Source organism: Pimephales promelas, chromosome 18 (assembly GCF_988280905.1).
Source record: "Pimephales promelas chromosome 18, fPimPro1.hap1.1, whole genome shotgun sequence".
Taxonomy (NCBI): Eukaryota; Metazoa; Chordata; class Actinopteri; order Cypriniformes; family Leuciscidae; genus Pimephales; species Pimephales promelas.
Genome location: NC_142786.1, coordinates 21934626 through 21946331, shown reverse-complemented (window position 1 = coordinate 21946331; position 11706 = coordinate 21934626). Strand labels below are relative to the sequence as shown.

The window sequence follows — 11706 nt, the reverse complement described above, 5'->3', positions numbered from 1 at the left end:
GTATTTGAATATATGAGTGGTTTTCTGTTTTGTTTCAATAAATATAACACCAATATAATGGTTTGAATAGTATCTACTTATTATGGGAGATGTTCATTTGGAAAAACATGTTTCAGGCGGGGATCATCAACATTTGCTTCTTAGACATCATAAAGACTGTAAAAGTACAAAAGTTAGAAAACATATATCAATAGGGTCCTGAGGACAGGAGTTCCAGTGATCCAATGTCACAATTTATTTTTACATTTTTGGTGTTCATTTGAGTGTTTATGCACTATACATCATCTAATCATGACTTGATGATGAATTTAGGGTCTCAGGTATATCTACCATAAGGGAGCGTGTCTTTTTCCAATCATAGAGTGGGAGCATTCGTGGAATTTCCAGAGAGTTGGGGGCATCAAATTCAGGTTTCACCTCCTGTATCATGATCCCACCGGTCCAGTTCACCACATTTGAGCCATAAATGTTTGTTGTTATTTTGTTCAGATTGTCCCACTCGAGATGAAACACATTCCCTCACCAGTAGTAATAATATTAATAATGAAAGTATAATTAATTAATTATTAAGCATAACATTTTTTTTTTCAACTTAACAGAAATCTGGAGAGACCATTATCTGTTAATGTGGGCTTCCATAACGCTAAATGCTCTTCACCAAGGAAGACCTTTCTAATTGTGTGTTGGTGCATGGTGTAGGCTATGTATTTGTGTAGTTAGTTTAAAAATGTATGTTAAATAAACCTCACATTACCAGTGAATCCTAATTACATGATGTGATTTTTAATAAAATGTATATTTTTGAACACGTTGTATCTTAAAATGTATTATTTAATTAAAATATCTATGTTATATTTTTAATGTGCAACAAGTGAACATTGGGAACAAGCTCAACATGTGCTCAACAATAATTTACATAGCCAGTTATGAAAAATGGAGGAGATTTATCAAATCGAAAACTAAAGGAGAAAAACAGACTGCCTATAAATGTGCTTTTTTGGATATCCAGGGTGGCAACCAATATAGCCAGAAAATACATACATGTGACAATATTTCAGGTGGGGATCATCAACATTTGCTTCTTAGACATCCTAAAGACTGTAAAAATACAAAAGTTAGAAAACATATATCAGAAGGGTCCATAGGGGAGGAGTTCCAGTGATCCAATGTCACCATTTTTTGACATTTTTTGGTGTTTATTTGAGTTTTTATGCACTATACATCATCTAATCAAGACAATCCTCATATCTATCAATTCCTCATGCAAAGACGAAGAGAAAATGGGGTAGATTGTGTCTATAGGATGTATTGTTAAGATTCTATGTAGGTTGAAAGTTTTCATTTTCCGCAGCCAAAAATCAAGCACGGACACAAAAGATGATACAAAAAATCACATATGGCACAAAAATTTGCGCGGGGAACATCAAAATTACTTTTCTAGACACCTTAAGGATTACAAAAAACTAGGTTAAAAAAATATATCTTTCGGTGCAGGTGAACCCCCCCTTCCTACCCTACTAATTTTGGAAAACGTGTAGATGTCACGGTTTAGTTTAAACTCAAAACCATAGGGCTATACTGCACTCCTGTGTCAAATTATATTTATTTTTCCGACAAATAAAACCAAACCCGCAATAAAACCCCATCCAATTCACCCTTGAACTCAACAGATTCAGTGGCTCAGATGATAAAGCGTTGGGCTTTAATCAAGAAGACCTGAGTTCAATTACCATACTTGCTTACGTTCAATTGTTGTGATTATATCAAACAAAGTGGCCAAATCAACATTTCTTCAACCCGGTATCACGACAAGACTTACCATCACGACCTATTGGTTTTCATTAAACCGAGAAAAATGGAATTTAGTTTTATTGACGATCACTGAGAAATGGTCTATTATTTAAAATGCAAAAAACATTTATTATTTTCAAGGTGAAAAGGATTAATTTGCCTCGATTCACGCCAAAGCAGCCTAAATGTACAGTAATGCTGTCACAATCAGAGTTCTCACACTCTTCCAACACACACACGGTCTCCTGAGCCTTGGTCATTGATTTATAGACTAATTGGCTTCCATTATAAGCTTTGACTTTATCCGGTCACAACAATTATAGCTATTTTCCACAGCATCAATGTTCCTCTTCTCCTGCCAGCAGATTCAAGGTTGTTCTCTTTTACGGGCTGATAGCTGTTATTATGGTCATCCTAAACCAGTGTTAGTTGACACAGGTGCATGTGTGCTCATCTGAAAGTGGACAGTGAGTTGTTTCAATTCATTCTGGACATGCATTACAGCAATAGTCAAGCGTTTTATTTTATTTTAGTGGTAATTTGCTTTTTTAATGTCATTTGCAGACCTGATGAAGTCACAATTCTTCTAGTAATTTTTTTTCTCTCACACAAATGAAGCTAAGATGGTCATTAATGCAGGTCATTGTGTTTAGAAAACGTTTGAATAAACTAATAAGCAGTTGTAAAACACTGTATGGACAGATATAAGCACTCCCTCCTGTTATGTTGTATAATCCATTATAATCTCTCAATGAATCTATCTGAATAGATATTGATATTTCAGATGCTTAATGGGAATCATGCGATGGTGGCTACCATCAACTGTCTGGTAACAAAATTCTTTAAAATGTATCTTCTTTTGTGTTCAACAGATGAAACTCATACAGGTTTGAAACTACATGAGGGTGAGTAAATGACGAGACAATTTTTGGGTGAACTATCCCTTTAATTAATATCAAGTAGGCTATATTGAAAAGTTTTGACCTGGGCTTTGAATATCAATGAACTGTAAACATGTATTGAACTTTTTTTTTGTTGTTGTTGTAATTTTGTAAATTGAATAGGTGAGCAACCGCTTTTTTATTCATTCATCATCATTTACCGTACACTTATAATCTGTCGCTTTGTGTTCAGACATGACATGCTTGTATTAAGCAATATCCACATCTAAAATTGTAGCCCACACAGTTTTTTTTTTTTATTGGAATCAACCCACAAACATATTTCCTGTGCTCTTGCTTTTTGACTAAATGTCTGAGGTGTGTTTCAGTGCTCGACATGCGCCCACCTGCTCTGATGTCCGTGTTTCTCAACCTCTGTTCCTGGGCCGTAGAGCAGATGCATGAATGAGAGGGAGTGCTGGAGGTCAGAGGTGACGATATGATCATAGCTGACCATTCTGTTCTCTGACCTTGAGTGTGTAATGGGTCACAACAGCACATCTGTGCCGGCCAGGGTCGCAACGTGTGTGTCACGCCTTTGTCACACTAACATGTTAATGTGTGTAGTTCTATTCACGGCGGGTTATCAAAGGTTGAGTAAGAGCTTTTGTTGAAAAGATTGTACTAGAAATGCATCCCACTGGAAATCTGGAGTGATTCGTTTTGTCTTTCCAAGAATGTTTCCCTCAGGCCACTGCATAAACATTCAGTTACTGCAAAACTCAAAACTATTAGTCATTACTAGTGTCATTTCCACCCGCATACACATTGTTTAGTGACAGCTTGTCTCGATCACGTCTCATTAGTCATCAGGAAGCGTGTCTGGAGAGGCTGCAGGTTAGTGGATGTCACAACTTTGGAATGAAGTTAAGTTGGGAATGATCCCTGTCAACGGAGCAGCTGCAGGGCTCGGACAAGGCGAGGCCTGTTCCTTTGTAAGTCAGTCAGCTCACCACTTTTTTGGTCTTTTTTATAGTAATGGATTACGGATTATTTCTTCACTGGCATTCTCCTCATTTAGCCTGATTATACCTTTCAGTCTCTAGCCAGCAAGGGGGCAGTGTTGAACACTGTTGTGTGAAATGCATCTGTTGTTATTCTCTTATTCTTTACTGACCCATCCATCTGCCAATGCCTCGATTTAATTTCTTCTATGTTTCTTATTCTAGTGTTCGGACACCATTTTTGCAATTATGTTTTTTGCTGGTGTCATTTTTAGTAGTAGGCTATAGCTTTAACCTACTACTAGGTGTCACTTTACACTAAATAGAACCCAAGCGCAGACAGTGTCTTTAACAAAACGCGGTTTATTTATAACCACAAAACAGACCCACGATGGGGGCAAACAAACAATAACAAGACTTGACAATAAAAGGGAACTGGAACATTAAAGGAGTAGTTCACTTTTTTTTTAAAAAAAACATTTGCTGATAATTTACTCACCCCCATGTCATTCAGTCGAAAAGAAATGAAGGTTTTTGATGAAAACATTCCAGGATTTTTCTCCATATAATGGACTTCAATGGGAACCAAACGGTTCAAGGTCCAAAAGACAGTTTCAGTGCAAATTGTTCAAAAGGGCTTTAAACGAATAAGGGTCTTATCAAGCGAAACGATCGGTCATTTCAAAAATAAATAAAAAAAGTATAAGTTTTATAAGCACAAATGGTCGCCTTGCTCTGTTTTGTGATGCGCGTTCGTGACTCTCCTGTTTGAACTCGTTCATCAAAATGAATGAATCTTTTTTTGTGTCATTTGGTTCATTCAACGAACTAAATGAACGAGATGACTTGGGAAAAGATTCTTTCATTTTGATAAACAAGAGGAACCTGAGAGACTTGTGAGTGCTCTCAGGTTCCTCCTATAATATAACTCTAATATTGTTTTAGTATGTTTTATCATCATCGAAGTGAAAATTATATGAAAAAAGACTCATAAAAATAAAAGCACACCAATTTTGAGGTAGGCCTATTATTCATGTCTGCAGCACAAATTTTATGGTCAGGGGTTTAAATAATCTAATAAGATGTTTAACGTAATAATTACATGTTATTATTTTGCAATTACACTGTGACATCAGCGCTAATGTAAAGTGATCATGTTGCCTAGCTAATGACCCTTCTTCCGAAAATTAATTGACTCTGTAAAAGATTCTCACCAGACTCATCCACTCACTAAATTTGTATAATTTACCGTAATTTAATAAAATGTAGTAATTTAAATCAGTAATGTGACATGCATGACACATTAAAGGACCTATGAAAATAATTCACTATTTCTCAAAACAGCTTCAGCTGCGATAATAGTGAAAAGAGTGTCCGACGTCAGTCTAAGGTCTTCATTTGGCTCTTATCCTCCGGCCTTGAGAGGGTTATGAGACATTAGTGAGCACACAGGTGCCAGCTGTAGCACAAACCGGTCTCTTTACTGTCAGCATTCTCACTTCCAGCTCTTCTCCTGGTGTATCTTGTTCCCTTACAACCCTCACATTCCTCAAAGTGAGAGGCTGGGAATGAAGGGAATGGTGTGTTTTTAAACAAACAGCCCATCATGCTCAGTTACAGCTTCAATGAAGCTGCTGTAAATCTGTCAAGGTAAACACATGAAGGATTGGCCAAGGTGAACCATCACATTCAGTTGTCATTAGCTTAGAAACATTGCTGTTAATGATAAGAAAATATCTGTATTTAACATTAGATTTACATTTTCTGAAAATTTGTCTTTGTGCAAAGGTCTCTACGATGCTAAAGTGGTTTTAGCACATTCCTGTGCAGTTGCTAGGTTGTTTAGGGTGTTGCCAAGGGGTTTCTATGCAGTTGCAGGAGTTCTGGGTGGTTGGTAGAGGGTTGCTCGCCAGCCCAAGACAAAATAGCCTACTATTTTATTGATATAGACACCTCATAAATGACATTTTAGCCTCATCTATGTTTTGCAGATCTTAGGCCCTGTTTACACCTGGCATTAAGACGCATTTTGGTAGATCGCATCACAAGTAGAGGGAGACGCATACCCGTTTACACCTGGCCAATTGCATAAACATTATGGTAAGAGTACTTCAGAACTAATGGGAGCTTTAGAACTAGCAGTTAGTTAGGGGTAATCAGTCTTTCTTTTCGGTATCAAATTAGACCAATCTACATTTTTATGTAAAAGACATGACCTGTCTTAAAGAAAAAATGTTTGACTTAACTTGTAAGACTAGTCTTAGCAGTTTATGCAACCGGCCCCAGGTTTTTCAAACCGTCTCTGTTGTCCACTTTCAAACACTTCTGTCCTGATTTCTTCGAGGGGAGGGAATATGGGCAGGTAAATGTGTGTTTTTCCTTCCCATAATGTTTAAGCATTAGGTCAGTAGGTGGAGAGCTGCCGGTCTTTTGTGTCTGTTTGAACGCATTCAACATGATTGTTTACACTACGAAAGCAATCCGGTCAAATATGTTTTCGACTACCTCTTGAAGGGTGTGAAAAGTAGTCAAGCTCAAAACGTCCAAGGCGTTCTCATCCTAGGGCGTCATAAAGTGACACTTTTGAAACTTCATCTAAATCCAACGCATATGGCACCCTTTAGCGTCAATATAACACGCACACAGCTTTGTTCGGTCATGGGTAGGTTTAGGTCTGGGGTAGGTTTAGGGTTAGACCACTAGGGGGCGCCTCTCATATTAATGCTAAAGGGTGCCATGTGCGCTGGATGTAGAAAAAAAATGTCAAAAGCGTCAGTATATGACGCCTTGGGATGAGAACGGGCTGAAATGTCTTAGACCCCATTTACACCTGTATTTAGCATCGTCCACTTGTGATTCATTCGACTAAAACGCATACCAGGTGTATAGAGGACCTTTTTCTGTCCTGATTCTGATGAAATCATTAAAGAATCACATAAGGCTGAGTGCTTTGTATCTGTGGGGTTCAGGTGGAGTTTGGTGTGTAATGACAGTTTTGATTGTTGTCTGGGGGTTTGAGGGCCTGAGCATCTGCTCAGGAGACTTTAAGAGCCTCTCTATTGATTTCCTATCACTCCAATTAACAGGACACTTTGTATAGTGCAATAGAGCTTGTACACAATGTCCATGTGCAGTCCATTTGTGTTCCCTTAGTAAGATCCTCTTTGAAGATGATTAAATCAAAATGTACGTTCATCCCACAGTTTTAGCATTACATTGTCATAAAGCAGACAGTTGATCGAATCAGGAGCTTTTCTATATGGTGTTTATTTCCCTCAAATTAAATTTAGTTCTTTGTTTAGAATCTACCACTATTTAAATCAAAGGAGTTTCAAATTTCTGAAGGAGAAATATGCAAATATCTACTAATGCATGATAAATTTCCACCAGAAATAATCTGTTCAGATGCTAAATTTCCATTGAAGATTTATTTGGTGGCGATTGGAGAATGTGAACTCTTAGCCTTGAGTCTTATCTCCACACGGATATGAAGCTCTACGCCGATTGTTTTACACAGTCATAGCAAAAATTTTGTGAAAACTTATTTTCCCACTTCATAAGCAAACCGGTCATGCCAAAATGTCATCACTTATTCCTTGTCAATTCATTAGTTAACGTTGCTTACAGTTTGCATGAATTTCATCAATGTTCCCCAACTGCATACAGTATACTTTTTATCTTATAAATTATACTTAGTATGTCATAATTTCAACTTTTCATTTCATGAATGACTTTGAAATGTCATAATTATGATTTACAAAACTTTTTTTTTCTAATTTGGAAATGGGCTTCCATGTAAACATCATTAAATTTTGTATAACTATTTACTGTATAACGATTTACTAAGAAAACCTCACTTCAAGATTTAATATGTTTTAAGAATCTTTAGATGTGGTGTATTAAATTGATATATCTGTTTTATAGGCTACATATCTGACCTTGATTCTAAACTGAAATGGACAAATGAAACACTTTTTGAAGTTACTTGTAAAGTAAAAAATCACACAAATTTAATATTTAATGTTAATGGGGTCAGAAAAAATCAACTTAACTCAAAGGAAAAAGAAGATTAATTTTCTTAGCCCACTGACAGATTTTCTATTATTTCTATACCTAAAAAAATATAAATTATATATTTCTATTTTCTATATTTTCTTGTTTTAAGCCCAAACTCACTTAATTTTAATGATTTTTATATCATAAAATGATACTTAATATGTGAATTTGCTTCTCAAAGAAATGTATCTTGATTTAAGAATGTGAAATATAAAAATACTGAGTAAGATATTTTTTTTTGCACTGAATGATCAGGACATGTCCAGGTCCAGGTATGCTGTGATGATGGTCCCTCAGAGAAATAACATGACCCATGACACCCCTTCTGAAGGTATGTTCCCACAGGACATCTCTGAACTCTCTCTCTGTCCTTTCACTATCATAGACCATCAACTTTTTGTCTACTTTTATGAGAAGACATCCTCAAAGCTGATTTATTAACACTGCATCTAAAAATAGTTCATTTAAATTTGTTATAATGTTGTCTTATAATGTTATCAACATCTTATATTAAGGATTGGCTTTTTAATGTCTGTTTAAAGGCACACTATGCAATAACTGTACCTTAATATAACAGCTTCAAAGTAATTTCGGTGTAAAACAAACCGCTGGAAAAACCAAGTTTGAGAGGAGTGCCCCCGACAAATCTCGAGAGAATCACAACATGCTTTACAGTAACGACGTCACACATATCAACCACAACATGAAGCACGAAGACACTTGTGCTCATTTCAGACGTGATACTCGACAATGGAAAAAGCAAAGAAAATGCATTCAGAAGAGACTAGGAAAAGAGAATGAGCCTCTCTGCTCAACCCGTAAATAAATGCATCGATTCGCAAGTTTGTGTTCTTTAATGGTTTAGTGTTAGATCTTTTGCCAAGCGTGTCAGAGGTTACAGAGGTTTTTTCTCTCTCATCAAAACTGAATATGTTCATCAGTGGTTACAGTCTATATCAAGCAGTGATACGGATTTCACCGGAATGAATAGTCTCGCAACTGTGATAGATTGAAGAGCGTGTCCGAGTGAGGAGTGAGGACTGAGCGTGCGCCGCCACAAGAGACACTATGTATCCATGACACTGACAGCAGCGGACACGAACGCTCAGCATGAGTTCAAAAACACATTTTAGCGCTAGATCTCTTATTTAATGCAAAAAAAATCTTAAAGGGATAATTCACTTTGAAATTAATTTTTGATATGTTTTATCTTACCTCAAGGGGATCCAAGATGTTGGTGTCTTTTTTTCCACAGTATTTTCAATTTTGACATTTTTCGGTCAAACCGTTGTTGTCTATCAGTCATATAATGCAAGTCTATGGTCACCACCTCAAAGAGCATGCACAGAGAAGTCCAAATTAAACATGATTTAATGACTCGTAAATGTAAGTACACATTGATGGCCTATGACACGAAACGAGCGGTTTGTGTGAGAAAACAAACAGTTTTTACCTCTTGTTGACAGCCGTCGAACTGATCAGAATCAGATGTCCAACTGAACCGAACTGAACCGTCTCCAGACGTTACGACGTTTCGGAATTTTTACCTTTCACTAAACATACATAGATATATCGAAATCATCTTCCATTGCGATTTCCCGTATATCTAAATATGTTTAGTGAAAGGTAAAACTTCCGAAATCTCCGTGTAAACAATGCGTGAAGTAGACGCGTGAGAGATCACTTCCGGCGTAACATCTGGAGACGGTTCAGTTCGGTTCAGTTGGACATCTGATTCAGATCAGTTCGACGGCTGTTATCAAGAGGTAAAAACTATATAAATACCGTTCGTTTTCTCACACAAACCGCTCGTTTCGTGTCTTAGGCCATCAGTGTGTACTTACATTCACGAGTCATTAAATCATGTTTAATTTTGACTTCTCTGTGCATGCTCTTTGAGGTGGACCCCCTAAAACTGCATTATAGGACTGACAGACAACAACGGTTTGACCAAAAAATGTCAAAATTAAAAATTCTGTGGAAACAAAGACACCTACATCTTGGATGCCCTTGAGGTAAGCTAAAACATATCAAAAATTTATTTCAAAGTGAACTATCCCTTAATATAACAGCTTCTATGGGGTATCATGCTGTGAGTTCAGAGACCAGTCTATGGCAGAGACGCTATGCGTGAGTGGTATTTACGACAGTAACATTAAATACAAATACTCCACAGCGACTCTAGGGGGCACTGTTTGACAAAAACGGAATTCCTGCATAGTGTGCCTTTAAAGTACCCCTAGAGTAGCTGTGGAGTACTTATATTTAATGTGACTGTCGTAAATACCACTCACGCAGAGCGTGACATGCCGTGACGTGTTATATAATATAAAATAGTACATTGTGTTTAATTTGTCGTTTAATGAGATCTAATATATGTTGTTAGTGGTGAGAATTTTCACGTGATTAAATGCATAGATCCGACTATTATCCCCATGTACTTTAATGGTCCAGAGGCAGAACTTTTGCCAAGCGTGTCAGAGGTTCTGTGTTCTAATCCGCAGTAGTAGTATAGTTTATTTTCCTCATCAAAACCGACTGTTTATTAGTGGTTTTATATCAAGCAGTAACAAATAATAGAGAGTCTCTCCGCAACGGATTGAGGCCCACGTCCGTGTGAAGATTGTGCGCGTCACAACAGAACACTGTATCCGCACCACTGATAGCAGCGGCAAAAAGCATTTTGGTCACTTGATTTCAAAAACAACATATTTCAGATCGCCAACTGGAAATGTTTTATTTGTATGTAATGGTACATCCGAGATGGCCACCATTCAACCCGAAAGAAGTCATAACCATTTCAATAATTCCAAAGCTGTTCAGTTAAGCTAAAAAAAAAAAACTGCATAGTGTCCCTTTAACATCTGCATTCATTTTTTCCAGAATAACTCGAAGACTCTCTTGTGTGGTGAAGTTCTCAGGAGGGATCCAAAGTAAATTGTTGCCTCCCACCTCACAACTCTGACATTGTTGTGTCTTTGTCTTGGCTCCCTGCTTTCTATTGTTTTCCCCTGTTGCCTTATTTATCATTAAGCGTGAAGATAACGCATCTGAGGAATTCTGAGTGTTTGAGCTTAGGAAGGTCATGTGAAAACTTGTCCTGGTGGGTCTGTGGCTGTGAAAGGTGAGCACTTCTAGTTGATGTTCCTAACATTGGTCATGCTGATGTAGACCTTAATTTGGTTGCACTGTATTATATTCAGAATTAGGGTGTGTTCACATTTGGCAGGTTTGGTCAGATTAAAACGAATGATGGTTAGTGTTATTCATTGGGATAAGTGTGAACGCTGCCATCTGAACCCTGTTGCCACCAAACAAGGGGTCTCGGTCCAAAGACAACACGGACCAGTGCGCGTATCTGGTTCTTCTCGTCACGATGTTGTCCATTACTGTTCCACACTGGTGTCGGGGGAATTCCTGGTGATGTTTTGACTCATTTACACATTTTATAAGCTCTTTGTGAGTTCTCAAATACCATTATATGTATGCACATACAACGAGCACATTTAGTCCAGCACACATCATTGTTTTGGATGTTCAGCAAGTTCCGTCGAACAATGTACTTCATAAAAGCTGTTTTTTTGTTTTGTTTTATATCTTTAGTTTCAGAGTTAAAAATTACTGTGTGAACGCTTAGCAAACCAGGGCTAAAATAATCATTTTCTTTTTGGGGCTGGATCAAAAGAACCAAGAGAACTGAACTCAAGTGTCAACTAAGTGTGAACTAACTGTATATTGAGGCTTCCCAAATGTATATTTGTAAATGTATGTAAATTAGATGTTGCAATAAAGCAGCAAGAACATGTCTTGTTTGCAGTGAAAGCGCATGCAGTGGTACTCAAGTACATGGAAAAGGTCAAAGGTCAGTAGTGATGATTTATGGGAATTGTATACACTCACAAGAATGCACAAGAAAAGTTTCAATAGGGTTCTATATGGAACTTTAGGGTTCTTAAATAGAATTTTAAAGAACA

The 11706-nt window shown here is 37.2% G+C and overlaps 1 long non-coding RNA gene across 1 annotated transcript; it reads left to right on the top strand.

Annotated features, from left to right (window-relative positions):
* Positions 1-3544: 3544 nt before the first annotated feature.
* On the top strand, positions 3545-11479 carry LOC148970983 (uncharacterized). The gene is made up of 3 exons (XR_016147433.1): positions 3545-3667; positions 7988-8063; positions 10616-11479. It is a non-coding gene; the product is annotated as an uncharacterized LOC148970983 (long non-coding RNA).
* Positions 11480-11706: the final 227 nt, after the last annotated feature.